Source organism: Lepisosteus oculatus, chromosome 14, assembly GCF_040954835.1.
Source record: "Lepisosteus oculatus isolate fLepOcu1 chromosome 14, fLepOcu1.hap2, whole genome shotgun sequence".
NCBI lineage: Eukaryota > Metazoa > Chordata > Actinopteri > Semionotiformes > Lepisosteidae > Lepisosteus > Lepisosteus oculatus.
In genome coordinates this window covers 6,757,121-6,783,721 of record NC_090709.1, presented here as the reverse complement: position 1 = coordinate 6,783,721, position 26,601 = coordinate 6,757,121, and the positions used below count along the sequence as shown (strand labels likewise).

Below are 26,601 nucleotides of genomic sequence, written 5' to 3'. Positions count from 1 at the left end.
AGTATATCATTCATTTAGACCGTTTCGTAAATGAACTTGGTTATAACTTCTACATTAGATACTCAAAACAAGTACATAACTCTTAGGAATTAAATTGATATCAACTGGTTGGGATAACAATTGAGTTCTCGAGCTGTAATGCATTGAAGTTGAATACTCATCCAATCTCTGGGGATTCAGATCTCCTGCGGGCACAAAGAAACAGTTGCAGGCTTGTTGCTGTGCGGCTTGCGACGGTGCACTGCTGTTGCTCACTGACCGGCTTGTTAGTGTTGGCTTTAACTAGCAAAGTTTGTGCACAGGAGAAAAGATGACTGTGGGTCCCAGCAAGTCAGGAAGAGGAACGGTTCGTTCCAGATGAAGAGCTAGTTCTGAATAGTGATTCAGCTGTCCACAGTTCCGACGTGTTCACGAGGCTTGCTGCTGGTGCTAACCTCGGTTGGATCCTCTGGTTACTCTCTGGCAACCTCCGCTCTAGACTCTTAGAACAAGGGAAAGTTCTGGCACTCGGACACACTGGCCGTTCCATGGTTGTCCGGGCTGAGTCTCAGGATGGTCAGGAGGCGCGCTGCGAGAATGTCCTGCCCTTGGGAGCCTTCTGCTCCTGGGCCGTCCTGCCCTGGAATTCTCCTTTGAATTCCCTTTAGGAAAGTCCACAGAATTCTCCATTGAATCTCTCTGAATCTTACTGAATCTCTCAGGCTCTCTGTGTTGCCTGTTTTTACCTGGAGGAACTTCAGCTCGTTGATTGGCTGAAAGTTCCATGGGCATCAGAGTCCCACGTGGGTTACTCGGCCCTACCAGTCCCTGATTGGTTGATCAAGGTGAAATATGAGTCACTTAATCCTGACACTTAGGAATGCAGTCCAGATGTCCATCTGGCACTCCCTAGACAGATAGGCGCCAATGGATGACCATTGATTATGATAGCCAGGCTTAGCTAAGTGCATCCCCCTTTGGGAGCTGTCCTTATCAAAGGAACCTTAAATCAGCCTGCATGAATAGTTTCTCTGTGGCTGCACCACAGAGATGAACAGAGAAATGGGGCCTCATTTGGGAAAGCACAGAAACACTTAATTCTGCCTTATTAATAAGCCTCGGCGCTACATAACTATACATTTAGTACTGATTTCATTCATTGAGCACGGATGCAATAGAGGTACAGCCATTCACTGTTTGACATGTCTGCACTGGTACAGATCCTAGCAATCAGAAAATGGGTGAAACTGTCTTTAGAATAAGCATACAGTACCGAGGCCCCCCATGACCAAATAAAGGCTAACCTCGATAATCATCCTAAGTAATGCAAACTACAGCAAAAAGACTCACTTTGAAAAGGGAATGAATGTCCGGAAGGAGTAGTGTAACCAGCTTGAATTGGTTCTCTGGACCTATAAGTAAATAATAGAATAGAACTATATAGAACTAGTAGCGTCATCGATTCCTTTCAAACTGGGACCCTATAGCAAGCACATGATTCGTGGTGTCGGAAATCTTCTGTATCTGATATTGGACCAAGCACATCGGGGGAGAGCGCAAACGCAGTCCCCCACTACCACAAGCATCTTGAGATACTGTCCTATGCCCTCTATTTCCCACAGATTTTCTGCTTCCTCCCTCCCTTCTTTCCACAGATCTCTGAGGTAATAGTTCTCTCGGGTGATGAACAGGGCCAGGCTACCTGCTGCCTTGACAGGGACCTCGATGCCTTTGAACAGCCCCATGTTCCTCACTCTCCACAGAGCGTCTTTCCCACTGTTCACCACGGCCCAGATCCTGTCAAACATGTCAGGAGGAAGTTTGTCAGGAGAGATGCCGTATATAACGAAAGCAGCGGTCAGGGAAAATTGGGGCGAGAGAGCTTGCAACCAGTGTTCAAACTGGGCCCAGAAGGTCTTAGCAAAAAAGCAGGACCACAGGAGATGGGTCACAGTCTCCTCCTCACCGCAGCCCACCCTAACGCAGCGAGGGCTGGGGGTGAGGCCCTACGGTACAAGAAAGTTCGCACCGGTAAGCACTGGTGGATGACATTTCAGGCTACGTCTCTGTGAATGTTGCACAGAAACTTAGAGGATGTGTGTTTCCACACCTTCCTTGTTTGGGCTGATTGTTAAAATGATCACATGGGTCTGCCTATTCTTCTGGGGTGCAATGAAATCTTCCAGTTTTTGGAGGCTGACATCTCGGAGGGGAATATGGCCAATTGGGTGAGATCTTAGAAAACTTTTAACTGTCCCATAAATTGCAGGGCATGTGTCAGAGAGTGGGACATCCAGCTTGGGTCTGACACCCCACACTCTGAACACCTCCCTACCTACCCAGAGCCTGGAAAAATAAGTCCAGGTACGCGCTGCAGGTGCTGTTGCAAAGCCTCTCAGCACAGAGGCCAGAAAAATGCACAGCAGCTTCGTAGCAATATCTGGGACAGACTTCCCCCCTGAGGGTAGCGGCCTGTACATTATTTCCCTTCTGAGTCTTTCCTGCTTCCCACCCCATAGAAATTGAAACATCAATCTTCTCAGCACCGCCGCAACACGGTGTGGGATTGGGAAGGTAGAAGCCAGAAAATTCAAGACAGGCAAGAGCTTGGCTTTGATGACCAGCACCTTCCCTGTCATGGTGAGGTCTCGGTCCTTCCATTGCATCAGTTTTTTGTTTAAGATTGGAAATTTGTTCTGCCAATTTACTGTTCCCATCTCTTCTCCAAAATACACCCCCAGGACCTTAATTCTCTTCTCTTGCAGCCTGAGATCATTTCCTTCTTTTGGCTCCCTCCAGTTCTGATAAAAAATCTCACTCTTAGATTTGTTAATTTTTGCAGAGGAAGCCAAAGAGAAACGATCACAGCACTGCAGAGCTCTGCTAATTGAGGCATTGTCAGAGAGGAGCAGGGTGACGTCATCCATGTATAGAGATGTCTTTACCTCTCCTCTCCCACTTCCAGGCACTGGTATCCCATTAATGGCCTGATCCTGGCGCAAGGCACAAGCTAAGGGCTCCATAGCCAAAACGAATAACAAGGGGGATAATGGGCAGCCCTGCCTCACCCCTGAACAGACTTCAAAGGGGCGTGATCTATTGCCATTCACCATTACTCTGCTGTTGCTACCTGTGTACAGCAGGTTAATCCACTTTCTCATGATGGGGCCAAACTTCATGTGCTCAAGTACCGATGTTAAGTACTGCCGGTTTATGCGGTCAAAGGCCTTTTCTAGGTCTACACCTAAAATGCACAGAGGGAGGGAGCGATCCTCCGAGTACAGACAGACATCCCTCAACAAGGCCAGGTTGTCGCTCATCAGGCGTCCTGCTATCCCACAAGTCTGTTCTTTTCCTACCAGTTAGGCCACTACATTTTGTAGGCGCAGGAAAAGGGCTTTGGACAGGATCTTAGTGTCCACACCTAACAGACTGAGGGGTCTCCAGTTCTTTATATCATTCTTTGCTCCTTTCTTAAACAAGAGAGAGATAGTGCCTTCTCTTAAGGAGTCAGGCAGCAATTCTGTCTTATAGCTTTCCTCGAATAGGAGCAGTAGCGGATCCTGAAGCAGATCCCAAAAGGTGCAATAAAATTCCTTAGGGAGCCCGTCAGCACCCGGAGTTTTCCCCTTCTGTAAGCTCTCCATAGCCTGTCTCAGCTCTTCTACTGTCAAATCCCTCTCAAGTACTTCCCTATCTTCTTCACTCAAAAAGTTTTCTAGCTTTGAGGTAAAAAAATGAATTTCTTCATCCTTTACCTCTGTAGAGCTGTACAGTCTTGAGTAGAAGGCCTCGGTGCAGGAGAGGATAGCACTCGGCTCTGTTCTCTCTCGTCCCTCCTCATCAACTACACTTTCCATGACAGACTTGGAGCCTACCACTTTCCTGAAAAAGAGGCGAGTACACTTCTCATTTTCTTCCAAGAATTGCATTCTGCTTCTTAACAGCACTCCTCGACTACTTTCTTCGGCTATGCTCCGGATGTCCTTTTTTAAAAGGGTGATATCCTCGAGCACATCGAAGCCACTGTGCAGCATCATGTGCAGCTGCCTCTGTTTCCTGACTAGCACTCCTCTCCGTCTGGCAGCAGCCTTCCTTCCTTCAGCCATGAAAAAGGCCTTTGTCCTCACCTTCACCTCCTCCCACCACTCTCCTACTGACCTGTACACACACTACAAGGATAGCCACTTTGATAGTTTCTCCTTGTAGCGGGATACTACCCCCTCGTTCTCTAGCAGCTTTGTGTTGAGTTTCCAGAGGCCTGGGCCAAAGACAGTCCCGCCCTGGAGTTCCACTCTACACCCTAAAGCCTGATGATCTGAGAAGAAGACAGGCTGAAGAGTGACCCCAACAACTTTCACTCTCGCTGAGACAAAGCAATAGTCAATTCTGGAGCTGCTATTCCTCCCTGACCATGTATATCCTGCTGTTGTGGGATATATACATCTAAATGTGTCTGAGAGTTTAAAGTCTTGAACTAAGTTTTGCAGGGCCAGTGAGCTGGAATCCAATTTTATCGGAGAGCTAGACTGCCTGTCTGTGTGCTCTAAGATACAATTAAAATCCCCTCCCACTATCACGTCTGTGCTACATAACAATAGGGAAGAGGGTGCCTTGAGTAGCTCCACCCTTCCTCCCACGTCAGTAGGGCAATACACATTGATTAGCTGCAGGTTAACGGTCCCATATTCCACATCCACACACAGCAACCTGCCATCTATGACCCTCTGAATACTTTTCAATTTGAAAGCCCATCCTTTGAAAAGAATGGCCACGCCAGAGGCTCTGTTGTTATTGTCCCCTGACCAAACAGATGGCCCTTTATCCCACCTATCTTCAAAGCTTTTATACCTCTCTTGATAGGCTAAAGCACACTCCTGCAACATCAACACATCTCCCTCTCTCTGCTGGAGGTAATCAAAGACAGACTGGCATTTAATTCTGTCATTGATACCTCTGGTGTTAAGAGAAATTATGTTTAGAGCCATATTACATAAGAAAGTGGAACCAGTCTTTACAAAACACATTTCTCTTCGGTCTCACCTGTTACCTTCTTCTTTTTCTTCTTACCAATTTCCTGCCAGCCATCCTCTGAATGAGCCTTCATCAGGGTGGCAGCAGTAAAAGCGTTCACGGAGTCCATTTCAAGGAAGGGGGTAGAGGGAGGGGTGGAGGGGTTCCAGCTGTCCCCATCGCCATGCTCTCCTTCCTCCTCGCTCGGGGAGAAAACAGAGTCATTTTTCCTTTTCCTCAAGTCCAGCTCCTGGGAGCACTGAGGTGAAAGATGTGCAGCCGATGCACCAGTCTCCTCTTCCCCCTCACCCACCAACTGCTGCAGATCCTCCGTGATGGACTGGATGGAGGAGAGGAGGACATCTGTAGCCCTTGCAGAGTATGAGAAAAGCAGCTCCGATGAATCCTGGGTATCCTCGCTGGACCCGCTCCACCGGGGGGCCCCACACTGGCCCTAGTTCTGAGGAGCTGGAGTGGGGGAGGGGTCCTCGCTGTTCTCGGGGGTTTTCAAACCCTCGTGCTTGTCTGGTGCAGTCTGCGGTTGTGGGGGCGTAGTGGATTTCTCTTCCACCGGCCCTGGAGCCACAGCAGAACTGATCCTGGCTGGAGGCTGAGAGTCTTTATCCAACAAGGGTTCTTTGTTTAACTTGTTGTTTGCTTTGGCTTTTCGGGCCGGTTTGGCTGAAACAAGCACTGCCTCATCCTTTCTCATTTTGAGTTTATTGGCGTAGGTGTGAGGGCAGTTCTTAAAAACGTGTCCTTCCGAGTCACATAAATTGCACTTTGGCAGCATTGAACAGTCAGAGGCTAAATATCAATGTTTGCCACAGGTCTTGCAGCATTTCACAGTGCAGGACGATGCCAGGTGTCCCACAGCACCACAGCGCCAACACACCTTTGGTTGTCCCACATAAAAAACATAGCCATTGCAGGCGCCCAGCCGGATTGTAGAGGGCAGGTGCCTTAAGCCTCCATTTACATTGTCCAGTAGCAAGCGAACCTCGAATTTCCTTGCTCCTGTTTTTATACCGTCAACATCTCTAACCTCAGTTCCATGGTGGACGGTGCAGTACTAGTTAAGCCAGGTGTGAATGTCCTCTGTCTTTGCCAGTTCCGAGAACATAACAACATGCACCGTTTTCCTCTCTCTCTGTGTCAGAGGCTGCAAGTCGATCTTCTCAAGGGCAGGAACTTTCCCTCTTTTTGCCTCAAACACATCCACACATTGTTCAAACAGAGAATAGGTAGCAAAAACAACCTCAAAAGCTTTCTGACCTGGGAGAGCGAAGATGAAATCCAAGTGCCGAGGTTCAAAGCCAAGTTCCTTCTGCAACACTTTTCTGCTGAACTGCATACAATCCATGAAGACGTCATCCAAAAGCTCAAAACTCACAGCATTCTTGCGGGATCCAAAAGTTGCCATTTCGTGAACTGCAAAACAAACACTGCTTCCACAAAACAAGAAAACAATCCAACTACTCCACCTACAGGCTGATCAAGGTATCTCCCCTGCCAGGTAAGTATGAGCTGTACAAACCCCTGCAAGCGGCTCGCACCCACAGCACAAAGTGCGCAGCCTAGGCCAGCTCCTCGCCCCGCACACCACCGCCTCCTGCTGGGCCCACTCTTTCGCACACTCACAAGCCACACTAACACTCAAAAGGGTGGGCAAAACGAGAAAACGAGCGCGCCGTTTCCTACACATTCGCAGCATGTCCCGGGACACATTCGCAGCATGTCCCGGGACGCAATTCGGCCTCATTTTCATAACACCAGCCCAGCAGATCGCTACGCAAGCTCACGTCGTGCGCCTGCCACACACCGAACAAACACCGGAGCCTTTTCAGCAATTTCTAAAAAACGGGCCTGCTCGCCTGCCCACAAGGCTCCGTCTCTTACCCGCTCTCTTCTGTGCTCTCGGCACCGCTGCAGCGCACACAACTCCTGGAGCGCGGGGAGAAAGTTTCCACGCTCCGCCGCAGGGAAGGCTCGCTCCGTGCGCACACGTCCTTTCAATACCAGTTCAACAAGTGCTCCGCATTAGCAGCAGCGGGGCTCCGGCGTGTCGCACCTCACCTCACCTCGCATAGCCCCCTCCTTGAATGTCTGGCGCTGGGCATGCCCCGCTCTCCTCCACCTTATCTTGTCGTGTGTGACCACCGACAATGGCCACAATGCCGGGGAATGGCACCTGTAAAGTGTTAATTGGGGCACAGGAACAGCCCGTCTCGTCTCGGGGGCCGGCTTCAAAGACAATACAGCAAACACAGCGGGGCGGGGGAAGTAGACGACACGACACATGCAGGTACATTCAGCTCCGGCGGGAACGAGTCATTTGTCGGTCTTTTCAAGTGCTGGGAGCCGAGTAATCCGTCGCTTGTATCGTTTCTCTCCGATGACTAGATCTCACCCTGCGACTCTCGACTGGGCTCACCCACGGCAGCCCAGCAGGTGTGAGCCTAGCCGGCACCTGGATGGGCGATTCCCCCCGGAAAAGCTCAGGTTGCTGCTGCTCCTGCAAGAGGTGTGACTGGGACCAGAAGGGAGCGCTCACCCTGCGGTCTGTGTGGCTTTCTTATGCCCCAGCATCCTGATGGCGACACTCTGCTGCACAAACAGGCGCCGTCCTTCGGGGGAGGCATAAAACCGAGGTCCCAACCCTCCTTGGCCATTATGAAATCCCAGGGCGTCTCTCAAAAAGAGACGCCGGGGGTGTCACTCTGGTGTTTGTGTTCCCCTTTACCAATCAGTCGGGTTCTCCTCCTAATCCCCGTCTCATATGTAACAATCAATGACGAGGCCCCCCTGTCCCGCGATATTGTACTTGTCTCCTGGCCACTGGCTGGCGCCGTGAGATTTAGTACTCGCGCAAGAGACCGGGGGCAGAGCGCGAACGCGGTCCCCCGCCCCCCACAAAGTGTGTGCTCCAGGTTCCCTCTCGGGGCTCTGCAACACAGCGGAAAGGCAGCGAGAAGGAGCCTCTTGCTCTGACGCCGCAATGCCACAAGAGGGCGGAGACGCCGCGCGCCCGGCCAACGTGTTGGACTGCTGCGCTTTATGTGCTGAAATAAACACGCGACAGCCCAGAAATGTTTTGAGTGCTGTGCACTGTAGGTTTTTGTCTTGTGAAGACTTGCCTTGTGCTCCTCCGAGCAGTTTGTTTGTTCTCCTCCAGTGCAGGACAAGCCAACACACGGGAGCACATTCGCCAACATCCAGGTACGCAATGCGATTTGGAAAGAAGCTCCTTTCCAAAGAGTTGCACACGAACGATCCTTCAGTCCCGCTCGGGGGGCACGGAGCCCCAGCCACACACAGCTTCAAGTAGCGAGTCAGGCGCCACAGCTTTCACTTGCGGCCACACCACCCTGAATGTGCCCGATCTCATCTGATCTTGGAAGCTAAGCAGGGTTGGGCCTGGTTAGTACTTGGATGGGAAACTGCCTGGGAATACCAGGTGCTGCAAGCTTTTACTCTCTCGGCCAGCAGGGGTCGCCGTTGGTACCGTAGGCTTTGGGAGGAAAACCTGGAGGATGGAAAGGTGATCTATAGCCTCATCTCTAGAGATGTTTTGTTGCTATGGCATGTGTGTGACCCATATAAAAAAAAGTCCGTTTGTAAAACGAATATCGAAGCTGCCTCTAAATCTGCAAATGAAGATGAGTCGATAAACCACTTGTTTTTCATATAACTATACATATGTAGCGGCGAGACTTATTAATAAGACAGAATTAAGTGTTGCGAGCTTTCCCAAATGAGGCCCCATCTCTGTTCATCTCTGTGGTGCAGCCACAGAGAAACTATTCATGCAGGCTGATTTAAGGTTTCCTTTGATAAGGGACAGCTCCCAAAGGGGAATGCACTTAGCTAAGCCTGGCTATCATGATCAATGATCATCCATTGGCGCCTATCTGTCTAGGGAGTGCCAGATGGACATCTGGACTGCATTTCTAAGTGTCAGGATTAAGTGACTCATATCTCACCTTGATCAACCAATCAGGGACTGGTAGGGCCGAGTAACCCACGTGGGACTCTGATGCCCATGGAACTTTCAGCCAATCAATGAGCTGAAGTTCCTCCAGGTAAAAACAGGCAACACAGAGATTCAGTAAGATTCAGAAGGGATTCAGGAGGATTCTGTGGACTGTTCTAAAGGGAATTCAAAGGAGAATTCCAGGGCAGGACGGCCCAGGAGCAGAAGGCTCTCAAGGGCAGGACATTCTCGCAGCGCGCCTCCTGACCATCCTGCGACTCAGCCCGGACAACCACGGAACGGCCAGTGTGTCCGAGTGCCAGAACTTATAGCGGAGTCTAGAGCGGAGGTTGCCAGAGAGTAACCAGAGGATCCACTCGAGGTTAGCACCAGCAGCAAGCCTCGTGATTAGGTCAGAACTGTGGACAGCTGAATCACTATTCAGAACTAACTCTTCATCAGGAACGAACCAGTCCTCTTCCTGACTTGCTGGGACCCACAGTCATCTTTTCTCCTGTGCACAAACTTTGCTAGTTAAAGCCAACAGTGACCATCAGCAGCGCACCGTCGCAAGCCGCACAGCACAGCCTGGCACCGAGCCAGAGAGCGCGGATTGGACAGCAACAAGCCTGCAACTGTTTCTTTGTGCCCGCAGGAGATCTGAATCCCCAGAAATTGGATGAGTATTCAACTTCAATGCATTACAGCTCGAGAATTCAATTGTTATCCCAACCAGTTGATATCAATTTAATTCCTAAGGGTTATGTACTTGTTTTGAGTATTTAATGTAGAAGTTATAACCAAGTTCATTTACGAAACGGTCTTAATGAATGATATACTGAACGTAAGTCCTCTTGATAAATGTAACTCTTTGTAACTGAATGAATATATATCTTTTGTATTCTGATAACCCTCTCGATAAGATCTGTTAGTTTTATATGCATATTCTATGTATTAATAAATGTATCCTCGTGTATTAGTACCTGTGTGTGTGCGTTGTTTGAGTTATATCGCATGGTTGGATTCTAAAGCCATCAAAAGAATCAACTTTGTGATTTACTGCTACAATTAATAATTGTTCCAGTAAATGCCCAAACCCTACAGAACTGGTGCCTTCAGAGAGCCACTACAGTTACATATTTGGCGTCCCTGAGCCGGTTTTCTTACACTGTCAACTTCAAAATCCTCATTCTCACCTATTAGGCTCTCGATGGCTTGGCACCGTAATACCTGTCTGGGTTATCGCCCTACTCCCCACCTCATAACCTTCGCTCTTCTAATTGTGATTTCCTATCTGTCCCCCAGTCCATCTACACTCTATGGGTGACAGGGCCTTCTCCTGTTTTGCCCCAAAGCTCTGGATCTTTATCCCCAAGAATATCAGAGAGTCACCTTCTCTAAACTCCTTCAAATCCAGACTCAAAACCCTCTTCTTTAGAAGAGCCTTTAATGAACTATTCTTTACCCCTCTGTTCCTACTGTATTTAATACCACCATCTATTGTCTCCTCTAACTGTGTATTCTCATGCTGCTTATCTTGTGTATTTTTTTAACTTTATTGTTGTCATTCTGTAAAGCTCTTTGAAAAGCCACCTTTAAAGGCGCTATATAATGTAAAGATTATTATTATTATTAATAATGAACAGTGCATTTAACACTGAGCACATGCGGTCCTTCTTTGCAAAGGATTGCAAAGGTTGGGAATTAGCTTTTCACTCGTGTTGTTGAAGACCGTATCCTGGCTTTGTTGCAGGAAATGTCTGGATGCCATCACCCGATCAAGGAGAGGATCAGGGTTTTGGGAAGTCTTTTTGATGCCTGACACTGTGGGTTTCCTGGTTGTAACGGGTGTCATTCTGGACCTAAACAACAGAGAACACCGTTGAAATCGCTGAACTGCCTAGTGGACACTTTGTCGCCTTCTTCTGACCTGTATTTAATGCAATTCTCTGAAAACGTGGCACGTTATACAGATGCAGCCATTCAAAGTGCGGTGTACAGACACATACTGGAGTTAATTGGCTATGGCGTCGCACATCGTGACGCGCGATGAAGCAAAATACTGCGGTACATGATTGGTTGACTGACAGGGGCACTCGTGGTCCGTTGGTCGGTTGTAGAAAGATTTACAGTAAATGTCTTAACTGTGCCTGTTTAAGTATTGAATATTTATATGGAATTTTACCACTGAAGGGAAATCTTAGTACCTGAGCATAAAAAGAATAGGAGCATACTGTAATGCGTGCGAAGGCCATAAACGATATTAATTTTGGAACTTAAACATACAGTATATGGCTGGTCTCGGTACTTTAAAGAAAACATACACACCAGTATTCCATTTCTCCCTAAACATTTTAAGCATCGAAGTCTTTAACTAACGTCATACCGGAGTCAACAAGCATACTTTTAGAATTTGATTAAAAGGGAATATAATATGGAATCGCGTATCTAAAGAAATTAATAACGATATATTCATGTACCGCAACACAAGAATAGTACACGCTGTACATTGTCTGTTGATAATGTTTCTGTAGTGCTTTTTCAGCACTCTCCATGTGACCTTGCTGGTGGCGCAGTGGGTTAGGTTCTTGACTCCTATGTCACCTTGTCTGTGATCAAATCGTGCTGGAGCCATGACTTGTTTTTTAACAAACATTTCTTTGAAAAAATGAAATGTTTCCCTGAGTCAGAGATTAAATAAAACCTCACTCGCACCAAACAAATTTATATTTCTAAATATCACAACATGATCGAATTTAAGTCATTTTAATAACAATGAATAGTCACCTAGGCGTTACAATATAAACATTTATATTGATTTAAATCGCATTTTGATTTAAATTGCAAACACGTGTTTAAATATATGTGTTTTTTTATTCACAATCAGACAAATGCAACATAAATTGATATTTTTGTCTTCTAAGTATCTTAATAAATTTTCAGCATAGCTTTCTCCCCGTTTAGATTTATTTTTCTTGGGATCTTGGGATCAAACGTGGAAAGATTAGATTGTAATCGTTTTTATTTTTTAAATACATTTTAGAAAAGTGTAATCTATACTAAAAAGCTGTACACCACCTGCTATAAAGATACATATTGTAATACTTTTGGGTTCAGATAGGACAGACACAAGAACTCAGACTAAAATCAAAGTCTGTTAAAGCTTTGATTTTATATATCACCTTTAAAAGTGGCATCTCAAAGCAAATACCCAACACTGATTGTACCCATCTGTCATGCTAATAAAGCACCTTGAATTGAATTGAATTGAGAGGGGGGGGGGGAAGGGCGAGCGAGAGAGAGAGCGAGAGAGCACAGCCAGGACAGACAAGCATCGCATATCTAAGGAAATAGCAGTTTAACCTTGTTCATGCACAAACAGTGGCATGTTACATTATTAATTTGGGTGTCTCCTCTTGCCAGAAAGCTATAAATTGCATTTTGAGTGCGGTTTTTGACTTTTTTTAAATTGCAACCCATAAATAAAACTGATACTGTTTAGACTTCTAATTATTTTAAACTGTATTACAGGAGCACAATGCACAATACAACGTAAATTGCATAAATGCACTTGGAATCTGTCCAAGCCCTACTTTGTCAGGCATTTTCTTTTATTGTAACGGACATAAAACCTCCCTTGCTTTTAACAGATTTTCATACGAAACTACGAAAATTATTTAAACTTATCATTCAACAGAGCTCGAAATATCACAAGTATCCTCAAGAGCACAGACTGTATTAAAAGTATACTAGTGACAAACTAGTATACTTTAGATATTTTTTTCTGAACGGGGGAAAATCTGATCATGTTTCTCTATAACAATAATAAAAAACATTATTTTACATATCACCTTTATGTGATATCACCTTAAGGACAGCACATACAAGGGTTAATTGCACAATGGACCGCGCAAAGAAATTTAAAATAGTCTTCTTTAGGTGTGAGGGCAGGAGTGGATCGCAACAGGCATAATCAACAAATTAGGAAAACAAAGAACAGGACAGGTGAGACGTGTATCCAGAATGCGAGTGATCAGAAAAAGGAACAGCTGTTACACCCAGGTTTTACGCTCTCTCTACGCTCTCTCTCTCTAATCTAAGTGGTGAGAAAGCTGTGCTCAATTATAATTAAGGGACTTTAAAGTAAAAAGAGATGCTTCATATTGCTTGACTAATTTTAAAAACTAAGTTATAAATGCAGATGCTCTCTCTTAATATCTCATATCTTATATCTTTTGAGGCTGTACAGTATGCATTACAATATAAACATTTACTGTCAACCTTTAAATCAACAATTGATTTAAAGACAATCTGTCAAAGCGCAAGGAAACCTATTACTTGATTCTTATGGACTCCCAGTCCCGCCAGGGGTTAAAAAATAACATGGAATCGTGTATCTAAAGAAATAACAGAATACAGTAACTATGTTCATGCACCAACAATAGCATGTTACATTATTAATTTGGGGGTCTCCTCTTGCTAGAAAGTGCTAAATTGCATTTTGCCTCAACACTCCATACTCAACAACGATAATTCACAAACAGCCAGAACATGTAACTCCACATTCCCAAATAGACCTCATTTCCATAGCCCCACCCCTTATGCACACCCAACATCCCTCCCCTGTTCTCTCTCTCTGCTGGCGTTTGTAATCATTTTTATTTTTAAATACATTTTAGCAAAGTCATGTATTTTAAAAATCTTAAGATTTCTTTATTTATGTCTTTAGTGGTTTCATTAGTGACAAAGGCCAAACTTTCTTGGAAAAATGTCTTTTATGTAAACCATGTTTGCTATTAATTCATTTAGGGCTAGAATATGTTCATTGTCTTCCAACGAAAGAAGGGTTCCTTCAAAACATTAAATATATATACATACTGTATACAGTACAGTTTGCATACGTTAATATGTTTATGTTCCTAAATCAATCTCTTGAGCATGTGAAAGGCATGGTGAATCGATTCTCAAAAATTACTGTACTTTGCATGATTGGAAACCAATGCGTGATTGCGAAATGCTGTGGTGTTACTTTAACAAAGACCGTCAAATGAAAAAAATAATGTGGACCATGGCAATACTTTGAGTTTACAGCTTGTCCAAGGTCATTCATTATTAATACTATTAGTAATATTTTCGTTAAAGACTTTGATGGCGACAGCTCAAACATGAGAGGTTGAGCTTTATTAGCTCACCTTGCGGAAATTCCGGATACCATTATTTTGCTTGCGGTATTATAGGAGAATTTACGGAAACTCACGGTAGAATGCATAAAGCGCACCGCAAAATAATTTTGAATGGCTGCATCTGTATCTGTGCAACCTTTATGGAGGGTGACCACACTCATAAGAATCATAGATTCGATCACAAGCATCTAAAAATGAGCATGAGAAAATGACATCACACTATAAGGCTGAATGGCTCAAATTCTCCTGTTCCTTCTGCAGCAAATGTGTGTTTTTTGCTTCTTAACACTGAGATAGTTGGAGATATTTGGCAGCAGTGGGATTCCAACTAACACCCCCAAAGAGACTAGAGCTTTAATCCACCTCTGAATTAAAAACTGGGTGACTTGTAAGGGTGGTAGGAGAGGAAAGGAATAAATGCTTCTTTTTTGGACAAAGTCTTTATCTACTAAAAGAAGGAAAGAAATATTTGATTATTATTTTTTCACCAGTTGTTTTGATCAAATTATTGTAATGCAGTGCCATATTAAGGTATAATATGTACATGAACGTCATGGCTGAGTCGATGATGGCAGCTGAGTATCGCTGGAGGACAGTTCATCATGAGTGGGCAAGCCTGCATAATGAGGGAGAAGAGATCGGCCTTTCTGACGCAGTGTCCAGTGACACTAACCTTCTGTCCTACTGTTCTCTGCTAATGTAGAGGGTGAATGTTTATTTAGGTGAATGTAAGGTTTCATTCTTGTAAAATATTTCCGAGCACTTTTTTTGTTGCTGAAAATTAATCTTGTGCATTTGAATGAATTCACCTTGTCACCTTATTCTATACATTGTTTCATCAGATTAGAACATTTAGAGAAGCTCAATTGCATTTATGAATTGCATTGTGATAGTATTTCTTTCTGTTTAAATACTTCAGTCAAAAATGTAGAGAAGGTGCTCCTGTTTTCACCATTATAAGAACTGTGATGCACCAGTAATATTTACTCTCATAAAAGTATTGTAATTGTATTGTTCTGTTCTGTTACAATCTTGAGTGACACAAACCTTCTGTTTTACTGCACTACACTTCTCCAGAGGCCAGTTCAGCACACAAGGATCCTCAGTCAAACAAACACTGCAATCGCTTGATAAACGCCATTTCTCATCCTTTCTCTTAGTGTCGGTGCTACTATTGTATGCAAAGGAGGCGACTTGACAATTAAATCTTAAAGAGAGTCTTCATGAAGGTGTGTGTCGGCAAGCTCTCCACTGGCAATTGACTGGGCTTGTGAAGAAACCAATCTCATTCAACAACCATACAAATTGCACAACTTAAGGTACATGAAGCGAAATCCGTGAGCTGATTGACACAAAACAATGTCACTTCACATTATCTGCAAAGTTGTTTTGCTTGTCTGACCACCTCTTCCTACTTTACAGTGAGCACATATATTTCAGTTTCTTTCCCCCATGTGGAGATGTATCCACTGCCAAAACTGCTGTCTGATTATTTAAATTATCTGTAAAACTGTTACATGACTTTATCTAATTGTAAATTTATAAGACGGTCTGTGAGAGCTGTGAATCTGACTGAGAAAAGAATAATGATTTTTTATTCTGCCTGAGAATTTTCCTGAGAATTTTTCCTGAGAATTTTTCTTCTTTTCCAAGTGGTGTTACATCCTCTTCAGATACTCTGCAATGACTGCCAGAGAGAAGAGGAGAGAGAGATGGACAGATAAGAGCACACACAGCAAGAGACACATACGTCTTGATTTACTTTGAAGCAAGTGTTCATTTCTTTTCTGGAACAAGTTGTTTCTGAACTTCAAGAAATTCATACAACTTCTGAAAGATAAAATACAAATCTTGCTTCTCAGGACAGAAGAAATGCTGCAAACAAATGCCAGTGATTTGTGAAAAGCAATGGGAATGTGTCCCTGTGCAGCTGTTAAACAAAGGGCTGATGGGTCAAACGCACTCAGGGACGGGCTTCAGATTGTGATGATGTAAACATAATCTCCGCTAAAAATTGAAGGGATTTCTTCGCAAACCCTCTTGAATGTTGCAGGAAATCTTCGTGTTTTACTTGTGTGCAACTACAACAGGTAAACAAATAAGTACCTAAGTCAATGTCCAAGAAAACCATCTTCACGTGTGGAATTTTTCTTTAACTGGCTGTTGGGAGAATTCATTTATACACCCGTTGTATCCTTAGCAAAAATATTTTAAAATTAGAACACAGATTTGTTGGAGAACTTGACAATCCTTGACAATCATTATTAAATGAGCATTATACAAATGTGCGTTGATATTTTTAATATGTACCTTAATTGTAATATATATACACATAATTGCTTTGATATGGATGTTAATTTGAAGGAATTGAGGAAACTATGAAGATACATTTGGGCATCTGCTATTGGTAAAGAGGAAAGAGTACCTTAAGTGTGAAGCTTGCATACACACGAGAGACAAAATCAGTTTAAATTCACTTCATTAAATTGATGGTGTGCTAAATCAATCGTGCATAAAGTGTACATAGCAGAGGATGGTTTCGATCCATCAACCTCTGGGTTATGGGCCCAGCATGCTTCCACTGCACCACTCTGCTGATAGCTGCCATGTAGCGATTCAACACAACTGCTCTATCTTTGCTTTCTAAAAGTGCGCCAGAGATGAAAGTCTAAACGGCAAACGCAGACGTCACTTTGAGCACTTGGTCTTTTATAGTACAAATCATCACCCGCTGCTCTACATGGGCGTGTCTTCAATATCGTTGAGAACCAAACCTTCTGCTTTCCGAGGCAACTGATTCTTTCCTCGTTAATTCCCAAATCTTCAATGAGAATCAGTGAAACGAAAATCAAACACATGTACACACTCGCGTCCTAACCTGAAAGAAAAATCTACACCCACTTTATAATACTGAAAATGATTCAGGAAGTACAGCAAAGTTCTAAAACCAGCGAATGCATCTGCATAAATAAAATGTCATTTTTTCAAAAGTAAAATCTTCAGCTTTGAAAGATTGCCATCCATATATTTTCGTTTTTCTCTTTTTTTACATAACACACTTTCGAGAAACAAACTGTCTTTTAATTAAGGCTTCATTAGAAAATGTGTATCTTGGTTTGCTAAGTTAAAATCGGCACATCCCAGTAGGCAAAAGATGTAGAATATACGACTATTAAATGCATACCTTAGACGTGTAAATGTGCTCCGTAACTGGTCTAGAATGAAATTCTAATATACGAATATCGTTATACGTCAATTAGACATCTATGATTATAGATCATAGACCATACATAAATGGTTGGAGTTCTATTATACGGATACATTTAGAAGACTATTATACATATACAGATCCAGCCATTCAAAATGCGCGGGCGATACCGCATTATTTTCCGGTACGCTGTACGCAGTCTACCGCAAGCTAGACTGCGTACCGCGAGTTACCGCTAAATACCGCTAGTTACCGTAAATTCTCCTATAATACGACAAGCAAAATAATAGTATCCGGAATTTCCGCAAGGTGGAGCTAATAAAGCACAACCTCTCATGTTTGAACTGTGGCCATCAGTCTTTAACAGAGATATTACTAATAGTATTAATAATGAATGACCTTGGACAAGCTGTAAGTGTAAACTCAAAGTATTGCCCTGGTCAACATTCTTTTTTTCATTGACCGTCTTTGTAAAAGTAACACCACAGCATTTTGCAATCACTCATTTGTTTCCAATCATGCAAAGTACAGTAATTCACCATGCCTTTCACATGCTCATAAAAGAGATTGATTTAGGAACATAAACATATTACCGTATGCAAACTGTACTGTATACAGTATGTATATGTATATTTAATGTCTTAACTTTGCCCGTTTAAGTATTGAATATTCATATCTAATTTTACCACTGAAGGGAAATCTTAGTAGCTGAGCATGAAAAGAATAGGAGCATACTGCAACGTGTGTGAAGGCCATAAACGATATTAATTTTGGAACATAAACATACAGTATATGGCTGGTCTCGGTACTTTAAAGAAAACATACACGAAACATGGTTTCATTATGACCAGAATCGGTCTTGAGATATTTTTAACTTGATTTATAGTATTTGAGAGGTATGTCTTAACACCGATACTACAGTGCGTAAATACTGCTCACGTATATGTTTCTAGGTTTATATTATGCATTTCATACGGTCAAATTACTTTTGAGCAACTAATAAGAAGCGCGAAATGGTATGCGTTTTAGTTTCGTTTTGTGCTGGGACTCTGCTTTTAACAATGTCCCCGTGGATTGATTAGAGATATCAAGTACATACAAGTCATTTTTTAAATGTTGTAGTTCGTCTTGTAAAAATGTTACGAGTACATCATCTATCAACAACTACACAGGTTCTGTTTCCATATTGCGGATTTTGGTTACGTAATATTATTTTCTAGATTTCACGTTGTGAATATATGATTTGGGCAAACAGAGCCGCAAAGAAGTACATTATGGGTTGTTGTTTTGTTTTTTTTGCAGTTTTATCTAGAACAAGCAATGCTTAAACCTTTGTCTGATTCTTGTGAAACTATCCACACGACAGTTACAGTACCTAGGAGTACGCTGGGCAAACGTTCCGAGGTCAAATTCTTCCAGCACGGGGGTACCTTTAAAGTTGAGACGACGGCACCAAACTTTTTTGGCGCGCCTTCTCTTTAAAGCCCTGGCCAAATATGAAGACAGTACGTACAGTTATAATTCAAACGGAATTAAAAACTACACATCCCAGTTACCATGGTGGTGCTTGTGATCATTGCGTTTAACCAACGAAACAGGGCGAAAAATCAGTCACATGACTTTGGGGCAGAGTTTCGAAAGCTTAACCTATCAGCAACAAAACGAAATTTACACGCTAGGCTACCTCAAACTGTCATTTACACGACTGTGTATGTCGCTTAAGCCACTCCTATTTGGCATTTTAGTTATGGAGGCGAGAAGACGCCCCGCCCCCCCTCTCTGGGTGTCTGATTTGCCGCCATCTTTAACCGCTTCGTGTCCGAATGGTAGTAGCTATGCATACGAAATAAAGTTCATCCCAGCTACAAAACATATATTTTTGTGGTAAGAGGGAGCAAAACATCAGTAATTACTGCTATTAATTAGTGTACGATTTATAGTTGAAATCTGAGCCTAAATGGAAAGTTAAAATCTCGACAAAGCAATGTAGGAAATACAGAGAAAAGAAATCCTTTCTGACATCTAAAATCAGTTTCGATCAAGGTCTCTAAAACGAACAAGAAAAAGAGGATTTTCGGAGGGCAATTACGCTGTATTTATATAGGATAAGTGATTTATGAGCAATCTAATTTCTTGTTCGTTTAAAACAGTGAAATGTCAGCTGCAAAAGATCGCACCAGAAACAGCACTGTCTCTGCCTGTCATAGACGTTGTAGCGTCAATGCTTGTTAATAAGACATAATTAAGCGTTGGTATGCTCCTAAAGGAGGCCCCATCTCACCCTCCATCTCTGTGGTGCAGCCACAGAGAAAGAATTCATGCAGGCTGATTTAAGATGTTTTCTTTTGATAAGAAACAAGCTCCCAGACGGGGATGCAATTGGCTAAGCCTGGCTATCATGATCAGCCTGTCAGCTGGTTTGGTGTTCGTGCCGGGAAATTCCAAATCCAAACACAGTGGATAAGTAAACCCCATGTTCTACATTGCGTCTCGAGAATTGAATTGTACCTCAACACAAGTTGTTATCAATTTAATCCATGAGTAATGTATTTACTTCCGAGTTTAGAGTAACAGTGGGTAATAACACTGATTAGCGATTTGGTAACCGAACGATATATATTGACATATATTCTCTGTTGTGTATCTCTTTGTGTTTGAATCTCTTCGAGATTATATACCTTGTATATTGATAACCCTCACAGTAAGGTCTGCCGCTCGAATCCAGGCAGACTAATATATGTTTGGTGCACAGTTTATATTAATAAATGTATCCCGTGTATTGAACCCGTGTGTGTGCGTTGTTAGTTGTTCTGACGATTGATTTTCTAAAAGCCCCAACGAACAACCTCGTGATTACTGCTACAATTAATAATTGTCTCAGTAAACCCATCAAACCACTACAACATGCAGGTACATTCAGCTCCCGCGGGAACGAGTCATTTGTTATTTTCTTTTCAAGTGCAGGGAGCCGAGTAATCCTTTGCTTGTATCGTTTCTCCCCGGTGACTAGATCTCACCCTGCGACTCTCGACTGGGCTCACCCACGGCAGCCCAGCAGGTGTGAGCCTAGCCGGCACCCGGATGGGAGATTCCCCCCGGAAAAGCTCAGGTTGCTGTTGCTCCTGCAAGAGGTGTGACTGGGACCAGTAGGGAGCGCTCACCCTGCGGTCTGATTGGCTTTCTTATGCCCCAGCATCCTGATGGCGACACTCTGCTGCACAAACAGGCGCCGTCCTTCGGGGGAGGCGTAATACCGAGGTCCCGACCCTCCTTGCCCATTAAGAAATCCCAGGGCGTCTCTCAAAAAGAGACGCCGGGGGTGTCACTCTGGTGTTAGTGTTCCCCTTTACCAATCAGTCGGGGTCTCCTCCTAATCCCCGTCTCATATGTAACAATCAATGACGAGGCCCCCCTGTCCCGCGATATTGTACTTGTCTCCTGGCCGCTGGTTGGCGCCGTGAGATATAGTTCTCACGCAAGAGACCGGGGGCAGAGCGCGAACGCGGTCCCCCGCCCCCCACAAAGTGTGCGCTCCAGGTTCCCTCTCGGGGCTCTGCATACAGCGGAAAGGCAGCGAGAAGGAGCCTCTTGCTCTGACGGTGCAAGGCCACAAGAGGGCGGAGGCGCCGCGCGCCCGTCCGACGTGTTGGACTGGTGCGCTTTATGTGCTGAAATAAACACGCGACAGCCCAGAAATGTTTTCAGAGTGCTGTGCACTGGAGGTTTTTGTCTTGTGAAGACTTGCCTTGTGCTCCTCCGAGCAGTTTGTTTGTTCTCCTCCAGTGCGGGACAAGCCAACACAAGGGAGCACATTCGCCAACATCCAGGTACGCAATGCGATTTGGAAAGAAGCTCCTTTCCAAAGAGTTGCACACGAACGATCCTTCAGTCCCGCTCGGGGGGCACGGAGCCCCAGCCACACACAGCTTCAAGTAGCGAGTCAGGCGCCATGGCTTTCGCTTGCGGCTACACCACCCTGAACGTGCCTGATCTTGTCTGATCTTGGAAGCTAAGCAGGGTTGGGCCTGGTTAGTACTTGGATGGGAGACTTTCTGGGATTACCAGGTGCTGCAAGCTTCTGCTCTCTCAGCCAGCAGGGGTTGACGTTGGTACCGTAGGCTTTGGGAGGAAAACCTGGAGGATGGAAAGGTGATCTATACAGATGCAGCTATTCAAAATGGGTGAGGTATCTTGCGGCATACCGCGACACACCCACCGGGGCATCACGCATAACTATCCGGCGTCGCCTTGTAAAACCGCCAGGGGGAGCTTAACCTCTCATGTACAGCATTTGAGCCTTTAATTTTGAACTGTGTATTACAGCATGTTAATCATCAGTCATTAAAATGTTGGTATATTTTATGAAAGCAAGATTGCTCAGTTGGACAAAAGTACACAACCTACCTTTATCAGAAATATTTATGCATCAAAGCCTTTACTGAAGATATTACTAATAGTATTAATAATGGATGACTTTGGACAAGCTGTATACTCAAAGTATAATTTCTTTAGCACATTTGTACAAGCACTTGGAATCTGTCCAAGCCATACTTTGTCAGGCATTTTGTTTTACTTCAACGGGCATAAAAACTTCCTTGCTTTTAACAGGGCGTTTCATAATTTCTAACTACGAAAATGATTTAAAATGCGACACCTATCATGAAAAGAAAAAAATACACACCAGTATTCCATTTCTCCCTAAACATTGTAAGCTTCGAAGTCTTTAACTAACGTGATACCGGAGTCAACAAGCATACTTTTAGAATTTGATTAAAAGGGAATATAATATGGAATCGCGTATCTCAAGAATTTAATAACGGTATGATTATATCCGTGTACTGCGGCAGGGCTGTGTAGGGCTGTTTCGCCTGGCTGCTTATGTGAGCTGTCTTGTAGCCTACTGGTCTAGGTGTGTGACTACCAACTGGTAGGTTGTGTGTTCAAATCCAGCTGGTGCTGGACCTTTCAGTTTTATTTATTTATTTTTTAATCGCGTAACATAAACATATTACCGTATGCAAACTGTACTGTATACAATATGTATATGTATATTTAATGTCTTAACTGTGCCCGTTTAAGTATTGAATATTCATATCTAATTTTACCACTGAAGGGAAATCTTAACATAAACATACAGTATATAGCTGGTCTCGGTACTTTAAAGAAAAAAATACACACCAGTATTCCATTTCTCCCTAAACATTGTAAGCTTCGAATGAAACCACTAAATAAAGACATAAATATAGAAATCTTAAGATTTGTTTTATTTAATGTTGGTAGCAGGATGAACTGTCAGAGTGTATATTTTGTCGCAAAGTTGCTACAAGATGTTAACAGTGAAAAAGGTATTTAGAAATGAGTTATTTCAACGAGTACATCATCTATCAACAATTACACAGGTTCTGTTTCCATATTGCGGATTTTGGTTAGGTACAGTATTATCAAATCCAATGGCGCTGTGTGTTACTTTACTGAGTCCCATGTCACATGGTCTGTGATTGAAACCTGTAAAACCGGTTTAATTCGTCACAGCCAGCACTCTTCAGGTGTGAGGGTCTTCTGCTCAGAATGAAACGCTAAAATGTTTGTGTATATTCTAATGGTAGTGGGGGCAGGGTGTGTGGGAACAGGTTTGGTTGAAATTGCATTGGAGATCTATGTTCTTCACACCTGAAACATTTTCTCTGAAAGGATTTTCTTCGCAGTTTAACCAATCTTGTTACAGCATGTAACAGTTTACTATTATTAACCATATTAATTTTAAGTGCTTAATGTAAAATCTTGTAAAAATATATTTTCATTGTTCAAATATACATTAATATACATTAAGTCTGACTATCATATAATAAGTTAAATACAAAACTAAAGAAAAAATGGGGTTAAATATAATTCAAAATATTTTGCTAACAATGTTAACTGTTTATGAATAATAAAATGTATTAACTAAGGAGTAGGATGGCACAGTTGTTAGTATGTTTTTTGTTTTGTTTCTTTTTCATAAATACAACAGTAGTACCTGATGTCTCAGTGGCTTTCAAATTTAAATTATGCATGCAAACCTGTGAACTAGAAAGATAACTAAGATTTTAATACTAATTAAATGACAGCGGGCACTTTCCACCCCCTCTACATTCTCAGAGTAGAACAGACTAACCTTCTAATGAAAGACGGTCCACCCCCCACGGACAGGAAAAGTGCCCACAGGCACTTAAACTTAATATGGTCAGTAACAGTAAACAGTAACATGGTAAGAAGGAGCACGTACAAACGTTTTCGAAATAACCACATGTAAGACTCTGATGCTTAAAATGTTTAGGGAGAAAGTGGAATACTGGTGTGTATTTTTTCTTTAAACTACCAATACCAGCCATACACAGTCTGTAACGTAGGGATTTCTATATGTCTTTATTTAGTGGTTACATTAGTGACAAAGGCTAAACTTTTAGCTTCAGTAACGTGTACATATCTCCCCTTTTTATAAAACGACTTGGTTGAAAACTGTTCCAGAGCCACTGTTGTTTCATCAGTGAAAAGTACATCATGAAATGCCTCTCCCTGTTCAATCCACTGGAAAAAAGAAAAGGAGCATAAAGCTTCTGATGGTCATAAACGATATTCATTTAGGAGCAGCATCAGAGGTATGTTTTTAACTGCACTGCATTGGAGAGAATACCATAGTGTGTTTTTTTTTTTACTCCCTGGCGGAAACTGGCTTCCAGAAGAATCAGTATGGCTCAGAGATTAAATAAAACTTCACAGACATTAACGAAGAGCATAACGCGTGTACTGTATACACTGCAAGTACAACCCAACTCTCTGCAGGAGTGCTGGCTGTGACGAATTGAACCGGTTTCACGGGTATTTTCAAAGTAGGAGGCGAGATTTCCAGCGAAAGACACCCCCCCCCCCCTCAAAAACCCAGTAAATACAGTACTTACTAGTTAAAGGCTAGGCTCCCGACTACGGCGAAAGGAACCCTTTTTCATTAGAAGACAATGAACATATTTTAGTCCTGAATGAATTAATAGCAAACATGGTTTACATAAAAGACATTTTTCCAAGAAAGTTTAGCCTTTGTCACTAATGAAACCACTAAATAAAGACATAAATATAAACATCTTAAGATTTTTAAAATACATGACTTTGCTAAAATTTATTTGAAAATAAAAACAATTACAACCACCAGGGGAGAGAGAGAACAGGGGAGGGATGTTGGTTTTGCATAAAGGGCGGGGCTATGGAAATTAGGTCTGTTTGGGAATGTGTAGTTACATGTTCTGGCTGTTTGTGAATTATCGTTGTTGAGTATGGAGTGTTGAGGTATTGATTTTGTGTAATGCTTTATGTTGAAAATTGAGGTGGATTTTGTTTATGATAAACAGGATAAACTGGGATGGGAGGAAGGTTTGGTTTTGCATAAGGGGCGGGATTATGATAATTGGAGGACTTTGCGAGAGTAAAATGGTTTGATTATTTGATTTTGTATTGTGGTTGTTATCTATGTTTTTGGTTGGTATTATGTTTATATGGTTGTTTTTGTTGGTTGGTTGTTATTATGGTTATTAATAATACGGTCTATAGTTGAAATCTGAGCCTAAATAAAAAGAAAAAGCAAGTGATTAGGTTTATGAGCAATCTAATTACTTATTCGTTTAAAAAGCTATATAAAATAAAGTTTATTATTAATTTGCTGAACATTATTATGCATAAGACAAAGATAACGATCCTGATCAGTTTAGAAATCTGTGTACGCTGTAAGGTTTTTACTTCTTAAACTTTTAAAATACATGTTTTGAATAGAAAGAAATCCTCTTCCTGGTACAGTATGTATAGCAAACCAGCACGTCTTTTTTTCTCCAATCAGAGGGGTGTCAGATGGTGTCAGCCAATCACCATTCTGAAGCCCTACCATAATCTCTGGTATGGGGAGACCCCAGAATTCTGTCCCATAGTTTAGACAGATGATAGATACTTTTATTGATCCTGTGAGGGAAATAAAGTAAATCATTTTCATTTTAGGAAATTATTAAACGCTCGGTTAAAAGCAAAGGAGATTGTCTGTTATAGTGGACATAAAAACAAGAGTTCGCTGGCATTATATCCTGGAAGACACAGACCGGCGCCAGACCGGTAAAATGCCTGATGAACTAGGGATTGGACAGTTTCCAAGTGCTTGTACAATCGATGGAAATATTCAAATAAATGTGCAAAAGAAATAAACAAAATAATCATTTATTTCTTTATCATATTGGCTAGCTAATGTCCTCTCTTTGCTAGTTAGTGGCTGTGTTTCTGCGTTGGGTAGCAACGGGTGACTGTTCTCAGGCGGTAGATGTAAACAGCTTAATTTTCGTGTTAAATAATTTTTAAAAATTAAAATTCATTCTATACAGCAATCACATATTTGGGTACCATTTCATAAAACTTTCATGCTTAAGATGTTTAGGGAGAAATGGAAGACTGGTGTGTATTTTTTCTTTAAACTACCAAGACCAGCCATACACAGTACAGTTTACATACATACAGTAATGTTTATGTTCCTAAATTAATATCGTTTATGACCTTCAGATGCATTATGCTCCTCTTCTTTTTATGCTCAGCTACTAAAATTTCCCTTTAGTGGTAAAATCCATATAAATATTCAAAACTAAGCGGATTAAAATGTGCACAGTAAAGACATTAAATGATTAAATCTTTGCACTACCAACCAATGCACCACGAGTGCCCCTGTCGGTCATTTTGGCCAGCCAATCACTTGCCCTGCGGTACCCTCTGGTGCCCCGCGGTGGCTTGTGGGTAGGTTACCGTACCGCAGGTTTTTACCGCGCATTTTGAATGGCTGCATCTGTAGGCTTCAGTTTGGAAAAGTGCGCTCTTCAGAAGCTACAGAAACCGCTAATGGTTACATAACACTTAATGCAAAAGCAACGTTCAGGTTTGAAAAAGAATATTACTTGCTATGGATACAAACACTGTTACAGGAGGCGTGTTAGGGCTATTTTAGCTTAGATCATCAATTCATCTTACATTTCTACTCCATCTATATCAACAGCGTCATCGCTACTGAGCGCTGAGCCAGGTCCTGGCAATACAATCTTCTTTAGAAAACATTTTTAAAACTATTTCCACTACCATACGTAAAGTAAAAGATTCCGATTGCACGCAACTAATAAATTATCTTTTCCAGGGACGTTGTAGCTAGATGCAAATTACAATCGAAAATATCAGTATCAGCTTTAATATTT

The 26,601-nt window shown here is 42.7% G+C and overlaps 1 non-coding gene and 2 pseudogenes across 1 annotated transcript; 2 read left to right on the top strand and 1 right to left on the bottom strand.

The window, feature by feature from the left end:
* The window catches only part of LOC138242773 (zinc finger protein 436-like), an 88,808-nt pseudogene that overhangs the window by 17,391 nt on the left and 44,816 nt on the right, over positions 1 to 26,601 (bottom strand).
* On the top strand, positions 8,343 to 8,461 carry LOC138244418 (5S ribosomal RNA). Its single transcript, XR_011193031.1, has one exon. It is a non-coding gene; the product is annotated as a 5S ribosomal RNA (ribosomal RNA).
* LOC138218292 (5S ribosomal RNA) lies at positions 21,315 to 21,433 on the top strand (annotated as a pseudogene).